Genomic DNA, 23678 nt, shown 5'->3' with positions numbered 1-23678 from the left:
TCATTTATATATGTATATATGAGCATATGCATATATATGTATACACACAAATATATGGATGCATACATGCATATGCATATATATATACACATTATGTATACACATATTTGTGCAGGTATGTACACATATTTGTGCATCTGTACACACTCGTACACGCATACCCATATGCACAAATATGTGTATGCATATACATGTGTGTGCAAACATATATTTGTGCATTCACAATATAATATGCATTTATAAAGATATGAACAAACATATACACATGTGCACATATCCACACATGCATGCATAAGTATGTATGCATGCATGTGCATACACATATTTGTGCATATGCACATGTACACAAATATATGTAGGTATGCATATATGTATACTTGCATGCACAAATATATACATATATGCACATAGAGACACACATATGCATACATGTTATACAGGAACACACATACAGAACAAATATAAAGAGATTAAATACAAAGTAGTTTGGGACAGAGGGCCCTAGCACTAATCAGGCAATCAGGAAAGCCTTAAATGTAGAAAATAGTTCTTTAGCTGAATCTTGAGCTGAATGAAAGAAAATGGGAATTCTATGAGTCAGAGGTGAGAAGGGAGTGCAGTCTAGGTATGAGGGAGAGCCAATGAAAAACTGCAGAGATGAGAGAGTAAGTGTTGGTCAGCTTGGTTGGATCGCAGAATGCAGACATTGTAGGGAGGTCATATCCAATGATCCTGAAAAGATGGATTGGGGCCAGGTTGCAAAGAGCTTTAAAAACTAGATGGAGCAGTTTTACTATTTTCTCCCAGAGGCCATAGGAAGCCACTGAAGTTTGTTGAGCAGGAGATTGATAGGATGAGATCTGTGCTGAAGGAGAATCATTTGGCAGCTGGAGAGAAGATGGACTAGAATGGGGAGATGCTTGAGGCAGGAAGCCCATTTAGGAGTCTATTGCAATAATCCTAATAGCACTGTGTTTTCTCATCATTTTTTCTCCTGCCACTTTGGGGGGAGGAAAGATGATGTATTCTGCTTTCTAGTTGAATGGCTCATGCAATAATAGCTCATATTTATAGAATATTTAAAGCATGATTGCAGAGTACTTTGCTCACAGTTCTCCTGTGAGGTAATATTCATGTCATTTCTCCCTTGACTAGCCCAGGTCATGTCATCTCTAAGATGGCTTTTATGAATTACTCTAGGTAAAAAGTTCATCCTCCAGCAGCAAACATGCTTATAAGCCTTTCTGACTTTAGCTCGGCTGGACTTTCAACCCGAAGACATAATTTTTATTGTTACTTCCAAGCTTGAATCCTTTACAACATGTTAGACCTGTTCAAGTTTGCGCTCAACTGGTATCACCTTCAAGGCACCAAGGTAATCTCCAGGTCATGATGAAGCATTAGAATAGAACTGTAGAGGAGGAGTAATAATTTTTAATAATTCACAGTATGCAGTGTTTTAAAGCTTACAAAGCAATTTCTTCACACCAACCTTGAGAATTAGATTATGAGAATGTTATTATCCCCATTTCATAGACATTGAAACTGAGGTTTCAAAAAGTGAAATGACTCACCAAGGATCACACAGTAGGTAAGTGTTAAAACTGAGACTCCCACCCAAGTCTTCTGACTTGAAATCTATTGCTCTTCTCATTACACAATGTTGCCGTAAGAGGTATTAGACTTCTCTGCTTAGTCCCAATGGGTAGAGTCAACACTGATGGGTAAATGCTGCAAATCCCGGCTATCCAAAATCAAAATAGGCCGCTACTGGGATCTTCAGTAAAAGGGTGACTGACCACTTGGAGGCTATGCTATAGATGGAATTGTTATTCAGGTAGAGGTTAGGCAGATGTGGTCCCTTCCAACTTTTGAGATCATGTGAGTCTATGAAGTAGAACACCTGACGAAGCATAAATAACTGTTGATAGAGGACAGACATATTAAATTGGCCGTCTGATCTCTTTTGATTTATCATTTACAAAATTAACATGATCCTACCAATCAACAGCATGGGAATCATGTAGTTCTGATTCAAAAAAAGTTAAATGTTCTTTGAGGTTGGCATAATGACATCAAGATCTGGTCAGAATTTATTCTCAACCTAATCTCTTGCCTTTTTAAATTTCTTCTTATTCAAAAAGCCAATATTTCAATGTTTAGGTAAGCTTTAAATGTTGGGATGAAAGTCTTAGCAAAGAAATGACTTGTGTAATACAAGAGCTGTAGATAAACAGCCAGGACCTAATGGACAAAAGGCTAGACCCAGAATCAATAGGCTTGGGCTCTTTCCTCACTAAATTGTTCCTGAGATAGGATTAGCAGGCAAGATGGACCTATCAGTCTTTCCCCCAAATGTAAGATCTTGGAAATGCAGGCTTGGAAAAATCCAATTTACACAAAACAACTATTTTGATATTTTTCAGGATCCTCATTTGTATTTTTAAAACATTTTCGAGACGTGGGGGGCAAGTAAGGAAATAGTACAGTTGGCTAGGAATAGCATAGGTAGATCCTGATGATTTTAGGGAGAGATGTAAGAAATTATCAAGAAATGGCAACATGGGTGGAGACTGAACTTTGACTCATCTTTTGGTCATTGGTTACTTTGATTCTCCTGAGATGGAAGTTTAATGATTTGTAGCCACATAGTATTTCCAGCACTACCACACTGCCTCTCAGATCCTCTAAAGCTGTATTTTTCCTGCCCTGTGCCCACCCCTTGTCCCTCTGGCCAGTATTAAGCTGATGGCAGCCTGCATAGCCTGAATCAATCGTGGAATATCATCTGTGTGGGGGCTTTTTGGGGAGAGGAGGGAGGTGGCAAAATATTCAATATTTTGGGAAATTTCAGTCTGTCAATAAATATGTATTAGGCTCCTACTATGTGTCAGGCACTATGCTAAGCACTGGAGGTATAAAAGAGGGCAAAAGATAGTTCCTGTGCTTAAGGAGCTTATGATCTAATAGAGGAGACAATGAGAAAATAAATGTTAGTATAGACGAGATATATTTAGGATAAATAGGAAAAAAAATTAAAAGAGGCAAGGCAATAGAATTAAGAGTAGTTGGGAAAAGCTTTCTGGAGATGATAGGGTTTCAGTTGGGATTTAAAAGGAGCCAGGGAATCTGGTAGGTGGAGATGAGAAGGGAGAATATTCCAGTCATGGGGGACAGCCAGAGAAAGTGCTTTGAGAAAGTGCTGAGAGATGGAGTGTCTTGTTCATGGAACAGAAAGGAGGCTTGAATTTCCCAAATGTTATCCATCCTGCTTTCCTCCTATTTAATTTTGGGCCCTGTTCATCATCATGTTTCATTGAAGTTTTTGCATCTTACTCTTCAAATATTAATCACATCATACCCTTTCTTCCTAGTAAGAATTTACCCTTCCCATTAATTTCACATCTAGGTATAAGATACTTAGGAGATTTGCAGCTTCCCTCCCTGAGGCACCTAATATCCCCATAGTGCATCTGGCTTCATGGGCTACCTCTGCTGATGATGCAGAGCTGAAGCTTGCACTCCTCAGCACCTCCCTATCCTCCGTACCTTTCTCTGCCTCTATCCTCATTAAAACTTATCTGTTCCTTGCTTCATTCACTCAGGGCTTTGGTGACTGGTAAGCTAACTGATAAATTAATTTGTGCTAAGGTGTTAATGGGTGATAATGACTTAATATGCTACCTTTCACATATATTCGAGTTTTAATACTCATCTGCTTTTTAACCGAAAAGAATGATCAGTAATGGGCATTTAGGTCTTTCGTGCCCCCTCTGATTGCAACCTTATATGTCCATATGCTGTGGTACTTTGGTATATAACTCATTTTACTTTTAACTTTACATTAAATGTGATTTGATTTCTGTGAAGCTTTTCTATCATCTGAACTCATCAGTCTCTTTCCTGTAATCTTTGCAAGGTCACAGTTGTATAATTTGTTACACAGAGTGCCCTTGGAAGAGAGGAAACGGGCCCATATAAAACCATGAAGTCTGGCCTGAATGCCAGTTTAGACGTGTCGTTAAATGTCTGAAGGGTGTTTGATAACCATAAGTATTTAGTTGTTTGTTTGTTTGTTTTTCTTTTTCAAAAATCTGGTGTCCTTTTTTGGGGGGGGGGACTGTCAGTGAATTTATTAAATCTGAGAATGTGATAATTAGTTTGGACATTAGCTTGATTTAGTCAGGTTGTGTAGTTGGGCCTGGAGCTCTAGCTGGTAGTTATAGTAGAAACAAGACACAGGTGAAAGATCACGTCTCAGGATTTCAAAATCCTGCTAATTTAAGATATGCTGTTTTTAGAATAAATTTGTCATGTCACTCATGATTTCCTTAATTTTGGAGGGATTCCTTAAATTTAATTCAGTTGTTTTGATTGTGTCCATCTCTTCATGACTCCATCTGGGTTTTCTTGGCAAAGATAGTGGAGTGTTTTGCCATTTCTTTCTCCATCTCATTTTACAGATGAGGAAACTGAGGCAAACCAGGTTAGATGACTTGCTCAGGGTCACACAGCTAGTAAGGTTTAACCTCAGGAAGGTGAGTCTTCCTGCCCTCCTTAAGTTTATTCTCTCTTTGTAGTTGGAATAAGGGATGAGGATATTCTTAATCATATGTGCATAAAATCCAGTATATAGATAATGATTTTATAAAACTCATCCTCACTATAGTCCTGTGAGGTAGGTAATACATATACATATATATTACACACATATATTATATATAGACATGTATTACAGATATGTATATTATATATAATATATATTACATATACATACATACTTTCATTTTACAGGTAATAAAAGTGAGGTTTAGGATCACACAGTTATTAAGTATTTAGTTACCCATATTGGTAACTGAAAATAGAATTGGATAACTCTGACTTTTTTTGTGGGAGAGGGATGTGTCTGGATCTGCGATTTCACTAGTATATGCAAACTACCTCCACGGATGCAGTTTGGCAACTGGTCTATAAGGAATTGTATTAGTTACTTGTAGCATTAAAAAGTTAAGTGACTTGACAATAGTCCCATAACTAGTAGTATATGTTAAAGGCAAAACTTGAATCTGTGTTTTTCTGACTCTGATTCTAGCCCTCTGTCTATTGCCATGCCTCTTGAGGTTTGCAGTGGATAATGTGTTCAACTCAGCAATTGAGTTTAACCCAAGAAGACCAGGGTTAACATCCTGAATCAGACGCTTTCTAGCAATTTGGCACTGAGAAAGTCCTTAGAACTCTCCAAGCCCTGTTTTCTGTATTTGTAAAATGGAGGTAATATAAGCATCTCCCTCGTAGGGTTCTTGTGAGAGTCAAATGAAAGAATATATATATATATATATATTCTTTCATATATATATCCTATGAGGGAGATATATATATATATACACACATATATAATACACACACATATATAATATATATAATATATTATATATACATATATAGTGCCATATAAGCCTCAAGACTCAATATAAATGCCAGACAGTACAACAATATCAGTTGAACTTTGAACTAATATGATGAATATAGCAGATACTTTTCATTGGAATCCAACAAATGTTTATATAGTATTTATTGTATACCTAGCACTATTATATACTAGCACACATAAAAGGAAAAGAATATGATGTGGTTACTAAAATCAAGGAGCTTTGGGAATTTGGAGAGAAAAAGACTTTCAAATAATTACTGGTAACACTAAGACCAATTCAAGATAGTGTGTAATAATAGGAGAGGTTGGCTATCTGGCTGATATTATGAATATTATGAAAGAAAATAAAAGAATCTCAGGATTACACACTTTAATACTTGAAGGATCTATGATTTTGAGGAGGGTGTTATGGGTGTGGCATACACTGCTGTAGATCACATTTTCTCTCTGACTTAGTAGATGTTGTTGTGGCCAAAAATTTATTCCTCTGACATGGGCTCTTGGTTGATGAACATCTGTGATCCAGTGACACTGGCCTCCTTTCTGTTCCTCACCTAAGATGCATCATCTTCCAATTCTGAGTATTTTCACTGGTTATCTCCCATGCCTTAAATATCTTTCCTTCTCATCTCTACCTCCTGGATTCACTGGCTTCCTTCAAGTCCCAGCTAAAATCTCACCTTCTATAGGAAGCCTTTCCTAATCCCCCTCAGTACTAGGGACCTCCCTCTGTTGTTTATTTCCAATTTATTCTGTATATAGCTTGTCTGTACATAGTTGTTTGTGTGTTATCTCCTCCATTAGACTCCTTGTGAACAGGGGCTGCCTTTTGCCTTCCTTTATATTCCCAGCGACTAGCACACAGTAGGCACTTAATAAATGTTTATTGACTGACTGATTGGTGGGCCCAATAATTCAGTCTTTCCTCATGTGGGGGAGATGCCACAGCTTATGTTTCATTGGCATAAACTGAGAATCTGGGTTGTCTTGAAGTATCAAAGTAGGACTTTAATGGAGGCTAGGAATTAATCAATCAACTAGCAGTTATTAAATGTCTGCTATGTGCCAGGGACTGTGCTAGGCATCAAAGACAAGAAAAGAAATAGTTTCTGTTCCTAAGGAGCTTATGTTTTATCAGGGAATGCATTTTTACACATATAAATATACAAAAAATACAGATAATACTTGTGGCCTAGGTGGATTTCCAGAAAGCTTAGAGCTCAAATAGACTTGGTTTCAATATTGGAATTTCTAACTACAGAGGAATCAAATTCTTTCACACTATCCCAGTGTGAAACTTTAAAGAAATCTCTAAAACAAAACTTAAGTATGTATGGCTAAATGAGCTAGAAAATTAAAAGCAAACTCTAAACTAAAAAACAAAACAAAACACCCCCCTAAATCCAAGCAAAATGTTCTGTTTGTATTTGACTAATGTATATAATTTCTTTCATATGCCACCAAATATAAGATTAAAAGGAAGGGAAACAAGAGAAGGAGTGAGTCTTAGAGCAGTACCCTTAATATAGTAGGCTCTTCATAAAAATTTATTCAATTGCATTGAGCAGAAAGAAACAGGACAAACGAAATGAATGAATGAAATTTACTATCTTCTCATTTTTTCTCTTACCGGTAACTGGTTTTATTTTTGATACTGTGGTTTTTTGTTTGTTTGTTTGTTTGTTTTTTTAAACAAAATGATATGCCGACCACGTCTGTCTGAAAATCTAACTCTTTGTATAGTCCCTTATCTACTATTGGATGTTCTGCTCCGTCATCTTGATGATATTGTGCTTGGGTTTACTCCTGTTCCTACAGGCAAACTGTACTTATAAACAGCCTTTGAGGGGTGGAGAACCAAGTCAATACAGGCTCAATTTTCTCATTTGTTCATTGTGCTAAGTTGAGAGACTAGAGTTGTAATGTAGATAACACTTTTGCTTGAGCATAGAGAAATGGTCTATTTGAACTCGACTACTCCTTCAGTTTCTGGTTTCCCAACCAGCCACAGACTTTTTTAGTTTCCCTCTATATTTTTGGTTAGTCTCTTACAACTACAGTGGCGGCAGCTGGACTTTGAACTGTTTTTGGCAGTTCAAATAAAGTGCCTGTGCGGCAGACTCTGATAATTTCCAGAGGGAGTTCCCTTTAACTGGTAAGAACATTTCATAGTGATCTTTAACATCTGGGGTTAAAAACTTCTAGGTTTGCCTTTGGTCTACATTCAGAACTGAATTCAATGAAGAGAATACTTTTCCTATGTATATTCATTCTTGAGTACTCCTTTATAATTGCCTGTTACCTATCTTTTTCTCTGTCTGGCTCCTTCCTTGTTTCTCTTGGAAGGGTATTCTCAGGTAAGATTCAATGCTTGAGATCTGTGGTGTTATATTAGAAGACATAGTTTTCTAATTTATTTTTAAGTACCTATGCTTCTCTGTTCATCCAGTGGTAGTTTGAGGTATAACACTTTCACTGTTAAATCAACAATGTGTAACTAGGTGCATGCAGCCAGATGACCATATGGTAGGAGAAATCTTCACCTGTTAAACCCTTAAAGTGCTTTATGAAAAAAAAAAAAAGAAATAGCAGATTAATAGACCAGTAGAGCACTTGGCCTAGTTCAATGCCCCTGCTCTGACTCCTCAGTGTCAGGAGACCATTATCTGGGATATTTTGTTTATGTAAAGAAATGTGAATGAGTTCTCAAACCACTGTACTGAAAACCACAAATTTTTGGGTTGAAATCTTGGTAACGTCAAGATTCAATGCTCTTGCTCTGATTGCTGAGGGTGTGTGTGTATGTGTGTGTGTGTGTGTGTGTGTGTGTGAGAGAGAGAGAGAGAGAGAGAGAGAGAGAGAGAGAAAGAGAAAGAGAAAGAGAGAGAGATCTGCTTTTAAATATGAGATTTTTACTCATGATGGAAAATGCTATCCATATCCAGAGAAAGAACAATAAAGTCTGAATGCAGATCAAAACATACTATTTGCTCTCTCTTTTGTTTCTTCTTTCTTGTGGTTTCTCCCATTGGTTCTAATTCTTCTTTACATCACGACTAATGTGAAAATATGTTTAATATGAATGTATATGTAGAACCTGTATCAGATTGCATGCCATCTGGGGGTGGGGGAAGGGATGGAGAAGGGGGGAAATTTAAAACTCAAAAGCATATGGAAGTGAATGTTGAAAACTAAAAATAAGTAAAATTAAAAAAAAACAAATATGAGACTTTTAAAAATATCATTTTATGGATGACTCAGATTCTCATTCTGTTGACTCCATGCTTATCTTTATACTTCTTGAGTATTTGTACATTTATGTTGTTTAGGTTATCTAGTTGTTGTTACTCAGTCACGTCCAGCTCTTTGTGACCCCATTTTCTTGGCAAAGATACTGGAGTGGCTTGCCATTTCCTTCTCTAGTTCATTTTGCAGATGAGGAAACTGAGGTCAACAGAGTTAAGTGACTTGCTCAGGGTCACATTACCAGTAAGCGTTTGAGGCCACATTTGAACTCGGGTCTTCCTGATTTCAGAGTTGGCGCTCTATCCACTATACCATCTAGTTGCCCTAGGTTATCTAGTAATATATCTTATTTCTCCGATTAGATGTCAGATGACTCAAGGACTAAAGTGACATCTTAGTCATAATTGGTGACTGTGGTATCTGGAACAGTTCTATATATTCCAGATAAATCCAGTGTGTCTATTGATGATGATGATGATAGTATTAATCTTCTTCTATTATTTGTGGCTTCATGTATGTAGAAATCAGCATGGCATCATGGAAAGAGCAGTGAATTTGGACCTGGGTTTTATTCTACTGCCTACTAGATATGGCTTTTTGGAAGTTATTTAACCTATCTCAGACTAGCTTTATTTGTCTATAAGAAAAGGATTATCTCATTCCATTCAATTCACTCAATATGTATTAAATGCCTACCATGTGTCAGCCACTTTCGTAAGCTCTAGGGTTACAAAAAGAGACAAAAGACAGTCGATGTCCTCAAGGAGCTTACAATGTAATGGGGGAGACAGTATGCAAATAAATATATAAAAAATGGGCTACATACAGGATAAATAAGAAATAATTAAAAGAGGGAGAGCAGTGAGGAGTTGAGGAAGGCTTCCTGTAAGAGGTAGGACTTAAAGGAAGTCATGGAAGTCAGCATTCGGAGCAGAAAAGGGAGAGCATTCCAGGCATTGGGGACAGGCAGAGAAAATGCCCAAAGCCAAGAGATGGAGTGTCTTGTTCATGGAACAGCCCAGAGACCAGTAACACTGGATGGAAGAGTATATGTTGGGGAGTAAGATGTAAGAAGACTAGAAAGGAAGATGGGGGCTAGGTCTTGAAAGTCTTTCAATGCTAAACAGAGCATTTTGTATTTGCAGTCTTCCCTTGTGCATGTGACCATGAAGAAAGTGCTTTGTATGTACATCATAAATGTGAGCTATCTTTATGTACAGATATTTGCAAGTGAGTGATAAGACATGTTAAAATATTAATTTCTTTTGTTCATACCTACAAAACTCATTATAGCTATTAAAATAAAATATAAAATATAACTTATTTTTAATTTTTTCCATTTTAAGTTTGGACACCAAATACACTTAATCATTTGATTAAATGGACCTCTTGATTAATGAGATTAAGCTTCAATTAATTTCACCTGAGGCACAGGCCCCCTCCAAGACTCTGAATTCTCATGGACTATTTTCAGCCTCCGAGACCAAAGCCAGAGGGTTGTCCTCTGTCTTCAGCAATTATTCCACAACCTTAGTGTTTGTTCTGGGGTAATCTCTGAAGTAAAATATCTTGTGTCTAGGATTCTCCAAACATGGAAAAACGGTAACCCAAGCTTCCAAGTAAACACTCAATGTAATTAATGCATATTGGCTAAGATAGCCTTTATTGAATCCCGTAGAACCTGCAGAAGATGCAAAGAACTCAGTGGACCATGTCAACAGATAGAGAAAACACAAACAATACTCAAAGACTCATAGATGCCCATAGATAGCTTAAAACACATACACACACACACATAGTAGTTCCAATATTTTAGTAATTTTCCTTAAATCCCACAGAGAATCTGTTGAGGTCTTGGACTATGTAGGAAAAGAAATTCACTTTTTGGAGGTCCTAAATTGTAGTATCCCTTCTTTTGGGACCACTACTCTCTAAATCAGGGCTTCTTAAACTTTTTCCCCCTGTGACCCCTTCAGTACTTCTTAAACTGTGGTGACCCTATATGGGTTGGAAATACCTCACCATGAGAGAGAGAGTGGCAAAGGCCCATCTGTGATCTCTCTAACATCCCTGATATGGCTTTAGCCCTTCAGATGCAGTAGACATGCATGAGCAATGCTCTTATTTCTCCAAGGTTGGATGCTGTTCAGTAACTATGTGTATAGACCTCTCCTTTCTCAAGAAGGATGCTGCTTAGCATTTAAGCATTTGTCTTCTTTTCCCAGATTTTGGATTTCTGAACTCTTGAACTTGAATGCTTTCACAATTGGGGACTCTCAAACTTGAGACTACCATCAAGGCAAACTCCCAAGGCTGGTGATAACCATCTTCTTTAATAGAAGGTTAAGTTCTGGGACCATGAAGCCCAGAAACAAAGAACTCCCCTTTCTCAACATAGGATACTGAAGTTCAGGAGCACTGTCCATGAACTTCCCATTTTGGACCACATCAACATCGATGTCAGCTTATGCCATGTGCTCCTGCTGGAAATCTATCATTGTCCCAGCTCTTTCTTAGACTGGGAAAGTGCCTTCGGTATCTGTCCTTTCAGGACTTGAGTCTAACTCTCCCATGCACTTCCATCTCAAGTTGCCATCAACTGTTTGTGGTATAAGGAAATGGAGGAATTCCTTGTTTTCTCAAGCACCTATCCTCTGCCCACTTCCCTACACTTTCCTACATCCCACGCTCATCTCCTCTGGAAGCTTACAAGATTAGAGCAAAGGAAAGATCAGGGCAAGTCAGCAGCTCATGTCCTCTCTATCCTGGAGATAGAAGATAATTTTGTTTCCAATAGAAAGTCTCATGCTTTCTGTTCTTTTTGTCTCCTTCTTTGAATCATTTCCTGGGCTCCTTAGGCTCTCCATAAAGATAAAAGATGAGCAGAGCCACTAATCTACATTAGGACTATGTTGAGAACATTAGAAATTTGTATCCACTGCTTTGGGATAGCACAAATCCCTGAGATTTCTAAAAGAGCATTTTTGAAAAGAGTGTCACCTGTTTTTCTGACATACACATTTTTTTTGCTAAAATACTTCCTTGAATTTATATTTAAGTGAAGTTGGGATATGATTCAAGTATATACTGCTATGACTTAATCTTTGGACACTTTATATCTGATGAGCACAGTCACCTGTGGCTTATATTGTATTGTTCTTAGAGTCCAGGGAAATTTGCTGCCAATCCTGGTGATAGCTAGGGAAATGTTGACTATGCTTAGTTTCCTTCCATTCATATAGATTTTACAGTTGGTGGTAAAAACAAGACTACTATGTTTAAAAAAAAAATCTGCCCCTTAAAAATAATTCATGGCACTGCTGGGGTTGAGTAGCACAGGACTCATATTTTATAGTGGGATTCATATCACTATGATTAACAGTGAGAAAGGGTAATGTGTTATATTCATATGCTGTCATCTAGATGTCAAACATGAGCTAAGATAGGCTTACTGGGGAACATTTCTATATGTATGTGTATATGTATATACATATATAGGTAGTTATAGATAATTATATATATTTGTGTGTACGCACATTCAAGTTAAGATTTTATTTCAACTCTATTTCCAGAGCACAACTGGTAAGTCAAAAGACATTCTTTTATTTTAATCAATCTCTAAAGAAGTCTAGATAACAGATTCTTTCTTAGATATTTGAATTCACTGCTATAATTCGTTACATTCTTTACAAGAGCTTGGCTCCTAAGAGATAGACACAGAGACTCATATTAGGAGCCTTTTAAAACCCATATGTAACGCAACAATATTAAAATAGTAGAGTGCTTATTTTTTCCCTTCTGTTAATAATTTCATCATACTATCTAAATGGAGGGACAGTAGTTTATTTTTAAATGATTTGTGGTCATATACATATTCCCAGATGATCTAGCTGTTTATTCTCCCATATTCTCCAAATGACTCCTCTCAGTCACTTTTGAATCTGGTGTTGTTTTGTGGTCATTTTGCTGAAAAGGCTCTTGATATAAACAGGAGACAGCCTGGTTTGGTCCTTGTTGAAAGGTTTTCATAATGGATTTCTCAGTCCAAGATGAACTAGATTCCAGCCCCTGGAATGAAATAAAATTAAGGTCAAAGAGGCAAATGCAAAAAAAAAAAAAATAAACCATGTGGCCACAGTGCTCATTAGCACTCACTCATCAATCTCATCAATCTTATAGCTGGGAGACCATGGTATAGTTATTATTCTGTTATTGATCTAATATCAAATCTGATGAAACCAGTTGGCAGTTTTGAAGAGCAGCTGATAGTTACGGTGCAAACTCAACAAAAAAGTTTAGTAAAACTTGCAGGAAGTCTTTTCTGTCACTTGGCCTTATTCCTTTGGCTTTGGGCATCTGCTTGGCAAGAACTAGGAGCTGCTCTTATCTCTACAACCATAGATATTTAAATGTCACTAAAACCACTGACCATGCACTTCTCTTTTGGCCAGACAAGACACATGGAAGCCAGGCAGTTAGTGTGTTGTGTATTGAGAGGGAAAGTCCAAACAGGGAGAAAAAAATGTCCATCCATATAAAAGAGCAAACATTTTGAATGTGTGCCTATGTAACCAAAACAGGGGGTTTAATCTCAGTCTGTGATAATCTTCCTAAAATAAAGATCTAACCCTCACCCCACACTGCCATTTAATAAATTCCAATGGCTCCCCATTACCTCTAAGATTAAATATAAAATCTTGTTTGGCTTTTAAAGCCATTCATAACCTGGTCCCCTCCTACTTTTCTAGTCTTCTTACTTAAGACTTAATCTCCTTCATATACTGTGATCCAGTAATACTGGTCTTATTTCTGTTCCTCAAATAAAACCCTTTATCTCTCCAAACTCAGAGCTCTTCATTGGCTGTCCCTCTTGCATGGAATACTCTCCCTCTTCCTCTCTACCTCCTGGCTTACCTAATTTCCTTTAAGTCTCAGCTGAAGTCCCAGTTTCTGAAGGAAGCCTTTCCTAGTCCTCCTTATTCTTAGTGCATTATTTCCTATGTCTTGTTTGAACTTAGCTGTTTGCATGTTGTCTCTCTCATTATACTATGAGCTCCTTGAGAGCAGGGATGGTGTGTTGCCTTCCTTTGAATCCCCAGTGGTTAGCACACAGTAGGCACCTAATAAATGTTATTTGACTGATTGTCTTTCAGCCTTTCATTGACTATTCCTAACCATAATGTCTTATGAAGAAGCCTTTGCTGATCCTTTATTCTTCAAACCCCACAGAATGATATATCTATTTTGTACACACACACACACACACACACACACACACACACACACACATATGTACACATTAGATTGTAAGCTCCTTGAGAACAGGTTTCATTTTTGTCTTTGTACCCCCAAGTGCTTGCCACAGTGCCTGGAATGTAGCAAGAAGTTAATAAATGCTTGTAAATTGATTGATCTACATTAAGAACATATGTTATATCCATGTAACATAAATCATAAATAGAAGACCAGAGACCTTCAGGATATTTTTTTCAGAGATATATTTCTCTGGTGTGCCTGCATCATTAACTCTTTTCTTTGAGTAATTTTGACACAATATTTTAAAAACTTGGGTCCCATCTTAAAACACATGATTGATCATATTTCTGCCTAGTGATGTTTATAAGAAAATAGGCATCAATAGTTGGCCAATTCCACCAATTGAAGACATCTCCAAGTTATCTAACTTGATATAGATGTTAAGATTTAATGGAGTTTAAAAATTGGCATAGAGTCTGGAAATGTTTAGTTTACAAGGCAACAATCTATGGAGTATATCCATAGAATGGACTATTGGTCCTTGGAATGATACACTTACCCAAATGCCAACTTGAAAAACATGTAGCATTGGTGTGCCTAATGATTATTGAAAAACATACAAAGTTATTTTTCCTTTGGCATGGCATTTCTGAGAGCTTGTCTCCTCTCCTCTCTGTTTCAGGCATGAATCATTGCAGACCAGGAAAAGACAATGATTTAGTACTTTGAAGGGCAAGCATGTATGTGATTAAAGAATATAAGTGCAGGACTCCAAGATTTACTTCCTTCCTGCTCTGTCCAGCAGGGATACCTGAGGTGAGTGAGTAATGGGATAATTTATAACACCTCAGGCCCTTCGTCAGGAGGCCTGTAGTCAAAACAGGAAGATAAAACTCAGAATGTTTCTAGTAAAAATACAACTTTTTATACTCTTAACACACCCTTTAATTGCAAGTGGCAGCAACCTTCAGAATTTTCCTGTTTTAGTTACCCAAAGATTTCCATAAACAGGATAGTTTCCAATGCAATCAAACATGTACTCAGTTGACTTTCTACGGCTCTTCTTTCCGTGCTTATTTGTTTTTTAATATCTTTCTGTTGTTGTGGACATCAAAGAAGCTCGAAGAACTAATTATAGTTTATTCTCTGAACTGGTTCATTTTCTCAGGTTGTAGAAATGACAAGTATTAGTTGTCATCATGACAAATGCTGTAATGCTGCTATGCCAGAAGCTACCAAGAAGTATTAGTTGACCATTATTAGCTCATTTCATGTCTATTTAGAAATATTTTATTTCATCTTAGGAATGCTTTTTCCAGTGCTTTTTCCCATTGGGGTAAAAAGTTATTTCTCCTCTTCATGTAATTCCTTCCCAAACCACTTTATAAGGTATGTGAATGAGTGTCTGAGGTTTGAGGGGCCCCTATAATTAAAATTGTGTTAGGTGACAACAGAACATTTAACATTGCTCAAATGAGTGGTCATAACTGCCAAAGCAGTATGGTATAATGGAAAGAATAATGCACTTGGTACCAGGAATCCTTGGTTCCAATCCTGCTTTAGACACCTATAGCTCTGAACATTTATTTCTTCACCTGGAAAATGGGTATAACAACATTTCTAGCACTTATCTCACAGGACTGTTGTGAGGATCAAGGGAGATTATGAAAGTAAAATGTTATGCTAACCTTAAAGAGCTATATATAAATGTCAGCTATTATTATACTCAAATTTTTACATACAGGTTTTCAGCCATAATGAGTTTTTAAAAATTTTCATAGATAACTCATCACCAATTGCCTCTTGGACATATCAACCTAGAAGATTTACATGCATCTCAAATTCAAGAAGTAGAATTAATTACCTTTCCCCCAAGCCTTCCCCTTTTCTAACTATCCTCCCGGTGTTCTAGGTTCAGAACCTCAATATCTTCCTTACTTTCACTCACCTCACATATCCATTCCATTGTGAAACCTAGGTGTTTCTACCTCTTTAACACCTATTATATATGTCCCCTTTTTTTCACTCGCATAGGTACCACCCTAGTTCAGGCCCTCATCACCTTTCATCTGCAATTGCAATAGCTTTCTAATTGGTCTTTTTGTCTCTAATCTGTCTTCCACTCAGCTGTCAAAGTGATTTTCCTAAAGTATGGATCTAACATTCACTCACCTACTTGGTAAATGCCAGTGGTTCCTCTCTTACAACTAGGTTCAGATGCAAACTCTTCTGGCATTTAAGATTTTTCATTACCTGTATCCTAGCCTTTGGACATTTTATTCTCATCTACCTACTCTTCTCTATAGCTACCTTGACCTACTTGCTAATCCTCCCACTTGCCACTCTATTCTTTTATACTAACTCTCTTCCATGCCTAGATTGCACTTCCTTCTCTTCTCCACTATTTAGTATCTGTCATCCTTTTTGCAGGAAGCCTTTCCCAGTCCCCCGAGAAACTGTCTTCCCTTCTGAGATTTCCTTCCATCTATTCTGAATATCTCTTGTAAGCAACTAATTATTTGCATTATCTCTTTCAGAGTGTGGGCATAGTTTTTACCTTTCTTTGTGTTTCTGGTGTTTAGAAATGCTGTTGCTGTTCAGTCCTTTCCATCCTATCCAACTTTTCTTGACCCCTATGGACCTCTGTCCATGGGATTTTCTTTGAAAAGATACTGGAGTGGTTTGCCATTTCTTTCTCCAGTGGCAAACAGAGGTTAAGTGACTTACCCAGGGTAACTAGGAAGTTTTTGAGGCTGGATTTAAACTCAAGTCTTCCCGACTCCAAGCCCAGCACTCTATCCACTGTGCCACCTAAATGCCCTTGCTTAGAAGAGTACCTAACAATAAATGTCTCACTCTGACCTTTTGTCGGTTCTCCCACTCCAGAGATTTGAGGCACTATTGGGAGGGCTGTGTCGGGAAAGTTCAGATGAGTGCTTTCTCTACTCTGCCATCTTGGCTCCATGCCCAGAAATCTGAGGAAAAACTTATTAAGTGTTATATGCCAGGCACTGTGCTAAGGGAACTGAAAAGTTGGGGAGCAGGGTGGTTTAGGTGAAAGTGAAGGTACTAGGCACAGGGATATGATTTGATGTTTAGAAAGTCAAGAAGAAGATAGGCGTGGAATGAGAGGAGCCCATTCTGGGCCTGTCCACAAAGTGAAGGTTCTAGGAGGAACTCACCAATGGGGGTAAGGGGCTAAGTCCCATGGTGAGATATTCTAGCATGAGCATTTCTCCATTTCCCACCAGCTATACTACTTTTGAGGTAGCTAAGTGGCTCAATGGACAGAGCGCTGGGCCAGAAGTCAGGAAGATCTGAGTTTAAATTCGGCCTCAGACAATTACTGGCTGTGTAACCCTGAGAAAATCACTTAGCCTTAATCCACTGGAGAAGAAAATGGCAAACCACTCTAGTATCTTTGCCAAGAAGACTCCAAAAGGGATAATGAGGAGTTGGACATGACTGAAGACAACATACTGCTTTTGGACTTCTTTGGAAGTCTCCATTGGGTCTTCCTTGAACCTGCCTGGTACTCACTTGTACTCACATCTCCTCAGTACTCTCTGCCCCTCTGATTGGAAGGTAGGGCCATGGGCTCCAGGGCCATTGTTTAAAGAAGGAGCTCAGCACGATTCCTTGAATGTAGGGATTGTTTTTGTATTGGTATACCCAGCACTTAACACAGTGCTTGAACATAGAAGGCACTTAACAAATGTTTATTGAGTGACTGGACTGAGCAGGCCATAGGTGTGATAGGATGTTCCAGGGGGAGGAAGGCCCAATGCACTAAAGAAAGTTCCATGATGAGACAGCAATAGAGGCTTTAATATCCATAAAATCAGGGACAGGGCTGGAATTATGTAGCACTTTAAGGTTTGCAGTGTGCTTTACATATGTTATCTTATTTGATCCCCACAATAACCCTGTGAAGTAGGTGCTATTATTAACCCCATTTTACAGAAAAGGAAACTGAGGCAGACAGAAGTTAATGTTCTTGCTAATGTACAACTAAGTAAGTCTCTGAGGCAGGATTTGAATTCAAATCTTTCTGACTCTAAATCCAGCATTCTATCCACTATGTAACCTAATTGTTTGTAGAAGTAGAAATGGCAAGATTTGGCAACTGACTGAATATGAGATGAAGGAGAATGAAAAAGTAGAGTATAATGCCAAGGTTATAAACCTGGGAGACTGGGAGAATGATGATGCTTTCAACAGAAATAGGGAATTTTGGAATAAGGGTGAGTTTTTTTGGGGTGTGGGATAGGGTGGGAAAGATAATGAATTCTGATTTGGACATGGTGAGTTTGAGATATCTTCAGGACCTATATTAGTGGTTAGCATAATGTGATTAGGCCTTCTGGCTTGATTGTTAGAAAAATTATCTTTATATTGGGAAAAATTTTTAACAGAATAAGAATTATTTTAAATTTCAAAAGTTCATAGTTTGCCCTTCAATTTAAAATATATCTACATATCTATATCTATATCTATCTATCTATCTATCTATATTTCACTTAGAATGATGTTAGCTGGTATTGAACTTCTGACTTTATAGGTCAAGCAGACAAAATAAAGTTCAAATGGTTTCAACTGATAAAATTTTTTTTTTGTACTTCCCTCTTCTCCCCAGGGAACTAAAATGTATTCTTGTATGAAGCTGGTGCCCTCTCGAACTGACCCTCCTCCCCTATCTGCTGTGATATTAGGATAGTATCCTTGACAATGTTGGGCATTTATATGTAATATTATGCTATAAGAACTATAACATTTTTAAATAATTGAAAGCAATTAGAAATAGTGTAGAGAGACAGGAACTGTTTTTATTCCCTTATAATAAATTAGTGCTTCCATATCATGTTATCCTTAGGATCTATACTGTAAGACTACCTTATAGGTTTATGGAAAGATAACACCCTCATAATTAAATACTTTTGGTACTTCAGTATAGCAGTTTAGATGAGTTCCCAGATGAAAGTGCCTTGAAAGAGATTCTATTCTAAGGAAAAGAGTATTTAGGTAGACTTTTGTTGTGTTGATTAATGAGTTATAGGTCCACAAAACCTTCAGCATATCCTGTGTCCTCAAGAAATGCATATGTACACAATATGGCAGAGAAAAGGCAATGACTCACCTGAGTTCTCCCCAAAACATCTCCAAACACTTTTAAATAATACCATAAAACAATTCCTGGAGCAGCAGAACCCACAAAAGCATGGGGTGAAATTATTTTCCAGTGAAAGACAACTTAGAAGGTCAGCTGGAGAGGTCTGTCGCACCTGGGTGAGAGTGGAACACAGTTCCACGCAGGCCATGCCAGCACAGCCCTAGCCCCATCAAACCAAGAGCAGGCCTTGGGAGCCACTGAATCAGTAGCAGCAGCAGCTGCTTCCAGAGCTTTTAACCAACAGATGGTAAGGGGGTTTTCAGAAGGAGATTACAGGGGGTCTCTTTGATAGCACTGAGGCAGGACTTTGTTGCTTTGCCTATGCTTGTATCAAGGTCACAGTCCTGGATGATAGTCCTAGGGTGAGGGGGAGCAGTAGGACTCCAAGCTTGTGGCCACAGTGGAGAGGGGACCCTCCTCACAGTTCCAGGGCATAAAAGAGTACTTGTGGTTACTCAGACCAGAGCACAGACCAGGAGGGTAGTAAAACATATAGGTCCCTAAAAGTAACTCTGAAAACATCTGCACAAAACCCCTGAAGCTTGCAACAGTGTACCCTCCACCCTGGAAGCAGAGCCTTACTTTAATGAAGAATTAAAAATCAAGAAATAGATTGGGAAAATGAGCAAACAACAGAAAAAAAAATTTGACCATAGAAAGTTACTGTGGTGACAAGGGAGATCAAAGCACACACTCAGAAGAAGATAACAAATTCAAAGCTCCTACATCCAAAGCCTCCAAGAAAAATGTGAATTGGTTTCTGGCCATGGAGGAGCTCAAAAAGGATTTTGAAAAATCAAGTAAGAGAGGTAAAGGAAAAATTGGGAAGAGAAATGAGAGTGATGTAAGAAAATCATGAAAAATGAGTCAATAGCTTGATGAAGGAGACAAAAAATACTAAAGAAAATAACACCTTAAAAAACAGATTAGGTCAAATGGTAAAAGAGGTACAAAAAGTCAATGAGGAGAAGAATGACTTAAAAAGCAGAATTGGTCAAATGGAAAAAGAGGCACAAAAATTCACTGAAGAAAAAAAATCCTTAAAAAGTAGAATTGGCCAAATGGAAAAGGAGGTGCAAAAGCTCACTTTAGAAAATAATTCCTTAAAAATTAGAATGGAGCAAATTGAAGCTAATGACTTTATGAGAAATCAAGAAACAACAAACCCAAACCAAAAGAATGAAAAAAAGAAGACAATATGAAATATGAAATCAAGAAACAACAAACCCAAACCAAAAGAATGAAAAAAAAAGAAGACAATATGAAATAAACAACTAACCTGGAAAATAGATCCAGGAGAGATCTTTTAAAAATTATTGGACTATCTGAGAGCCATGATCAAAAAAAAGAGCCTAGACCTCATCTTTCAAGAAATAATAGAGGAAAACTGTTGTTCTAGAACCAGAAGGTAAGATGGAAATTGAAAGAATCCATCGATCACCTCCTGAAAGAGATCTCAAAATAAGAACTCCTTATTAATATTATTATTATTAATATTAATATTATAGCCAAATTCCAGAGCCCACAGGTCAAGGAGAAAATATTGCAAGCAGCCAGAAAGAAACAATTCAAGTATTATGGGACCACAGTCAGGATAACACAAGATTTAGCAGCTTCTACATTAAAGAATTGGAGAACTGAGAATATGATATTCTGGAGGACAAAGGAGCTAGGGTTACAACTAACATTCACCTACCCAGCAAAACTGAGTATAATTCATCAGGGGGAAAAATCGTTATTCAATTAAATAGAGGACTTTCAAGCATTCTTGATAAAAAGACCAGAGCTGAGTAGAAAATTTGACTTTCAAATACAAGACTCAAAAGAAACACAAAAAGGTAAATAGGAAAAGGATATCATAAGGACTTAATAAGATTAAATTGTTTACATTCCAATGGGAAGATGATACTTGTTACTCATAGGAACTTTCTCATTATTAGGGCAATTAGAAGGAACACATATACATACACACATACATATATAGAGAGGGGGGCACAAGTGTAAGTTGAATATGAAGGGATACCATCTAAAAAAATAAAATTAAGGGGTGAGAGGAATGTCGGGAGGTGAGAGGGGGTGAATGAACCTTACTCTCATTAGAATTCGCTCAAAGAAGGAATAACATATACATTCAGTTGGGTAGAGAAATCTATCTTACCCTACAGGAAAGTAGGAGGAGAAGGGGATAAGAGAAGGGGGTGGTGGTGGCGATAGAAGGGAGAGCAGATTAGGAGAGGGGGTAGTCAGAAGCAAAACACTTTTGAGGAGGGACAGGTGAAAGGAGAGAGAAAGAGAATTAATGGGGGAGAGGAATAGGATGGAGGGAAATAGTTAGCAATAGTAATTATGAAAAAAGTTTTGAAGCAAGTTTCTCTGATAAAGGCCTTATTTCTCAAAGATATAGAGAACTAAGTCAAATTTATAAAAGTAAAAGTGATTCCCCAGTTGATAAATGATTAAAAGATAGGAAGTTTTCAGATGAAGTAATTGAAACTATCTATAGTTATATGAAAAAAAATGCTCTAACACACTATTGATTGTAAAAATGCAAATTAAAACAATTCTGAGATACTACCTCATACCTATTAGATTGGCTAATAGGACAGAAAAGATAAATGACAAATGTTGGAGGGAACATGTGAAAAATGAGACATTAATGCACTGTTGGTGTTGTGAAGAGATTTGACCATTCTGTAGAGCAATATGGAACTATGCTCAAAGGCCTATGAATCCATGCATACCCTTTGACCTAGCAGTACCACTACTAGGTCTGTATCCCCAAAGGGATAAAGAACAAAAAGGAAAAGGACCTATATGTACAAAAATATTAATAGCAAGTCTTTTCTAGTGGCAAAGAATTGGAAACTGAGGGGATGCCCCTCAATCAAGGAATGGCTGATCAAATTGTGGTATGTGATTATGATGGAATACTATTGTGCTGTAAGAAATGATGAGCAGGATGCTCTTAGAAAAACCTGGAAAGACTTGCATGAGCTGATGCAAAGTGAAATGTATGGTGTACAAAGTAACAGCAATATTGTAAGATGATCAGCTGTGAATGACTTAGCTATTCTCAGCAATTCAAAGATCCAAGATAACCCTGAAGGACTTATGATGAAAAAATGGTATCCATCCCCAGAGAAAGAATGGATGGTATCTGAATACAGAATGAAGTATACTTTTTTTTTACTTTCTTTATTTTTCTTGAGTTTTCTTTGTTTTCTTTCCCAACATGACTAATATGGAAATATTTTGCATGACTACACATGTATAATCTATATCAAATTGCTTGCCTTTGCAGTGGGGGGTGGGGTGGAGAGGGAGAAAGGGAGAGAATTTGGAACCTAAAATTCTAAAAATGAATGTTAAAAATTGTTTTTACATGTAACTGGGGGAAAATAAAATACTAAATAAATTCAAAAAATAAAGGCATTGAAAGGCAAAAAAATGCATATATATAGATAGATAGATAGATATGCATCTGCACACAAATACACAGCTCTCTGTCCAAAGATGAGAAAACTGATATATAATGTTAATGTTAGATATTAAGTAGTTTATTTTGACCATTAATAAGAACCTATTTATCAGCATTCTTGGAGAGTATGTTCAGTTCCATTAAAATCATATTAAAATAATTGGAAATGTAGTGTTGAGTTTGCAAAATGCTTAAACCTTTTTTTTTAAACTTTTCCCTAGCTTTGCTGTCATTTTTCTGGTTTCCCATAATGTGTGTAATAGAAAAAAGAATATTAGGATATTCACTTTATTCCCGTGTCAAGTATTATTGGTAGACTCTAATTTACTTGTCTATTGAAGTGTAATTTTACTTTCAAAAATGCCTCCTGCTGTGCTCCTTAAAGACTTCTGGATTCCTGTACTGTTTCTGGAGTTATTTCTTCCAAGAAGTATGGGCACTCTGAGATGGTGCTTATCCATATGGCTATGGAAGCATTTGTATGCATATTTACTAAGTGCTTCAGCAGACACTGGGGACAGAGAGATTTTTAAATGAAGAAGAGAGGGAAATCAAAACAACTCAGTTGAAGGAACAGAACCCTGAAAAGAATATCTAACCGCTTTTACAAGCAAGGTTAGGAGCCAGTAGTTAAGGCTACTTATCGCTCTTATCTTGGGGCAAGCTTTTTACCTACACAATTGATTTGTTGTTGCTGTTCTATCATTTTCAGTCTTATCCAAACCGCTGTGATCCTATTTGGGGTTTTCTTGGCAAAGATACTGGAGTGGTTTGCTATTTCCTTCTTCAGCTCATTTTACAGGTGAGGAAACTGAAGCAAATAGGGTGAAGTGACTTGGCCAGGGTTACACAGTTAGTTAGTGTCTGAGGAGGCCATATTTGGACTCAGGAAAATGAGTCGTCCTGACTACAGGCCCAGCACTCTATTCACTTTGCCACTTAGCTGCCCACACAATTGATTACTGGAGTGTCACTCTGGAAATTATCCAGGAAATTTGATTAACATAAACAGCCAGTCTATAAGATAGATTTTTCAAAGAGAACAACTTGAGGGTTCTATTTTGGCATTGCATATGGAGATAATGAACCGAATGTTT

General features: G+C 37.4%; 1 long non-coding RNA gene across 4 annotated transcripts in view; it reads left to right on the top strand.

The window, feature by feature from the left end:
* The window catches only part of LOC114030236, a 424548-nt gene that overhangs the window by 242418 nt on the left and 158452 nt on the right, over positions 1-23678 (top strand). For 3 of the 4 annotated variants that reach the window (XR_003567601.1, XR_003567591.1, XR_003567582.1), the window contains one exon: positions 14616-14749. The exons of the other annotated variant lie outside the window; for it this stretch is intronic. This is a non-coding gene — a long non-coding RNA (uncharacterized LOC114030236). The remainder of the gene's footprint in view (positions 1-14615; positions 14750-23678) is intronic. 4 annotated transcript variants of the gene reach the window in all.

The sequence above is a fragment of the Vombatus ursinus genome, unplaced genomic scaffold (assembly GCF_900497805.2).
Source record: "Vombatus ursinus unplaced genomic scaffold, bare-nosed wombat genome assembly UNPS02000577.1, whole genome shotgun sequence".
In the NCBI taxonomy this organism is placed as follows: Eukaryota; Metazoa; Chordata; class Mammalia; order Diprotodontia; family Vombatidae; genus Vombatus; species Vombatus ursinus.
The sequence above is the reverse complement of the archived record's forward strand: the minus strand, read 5'-3'. Positions and strand labels throughout refer to the sequence as shown.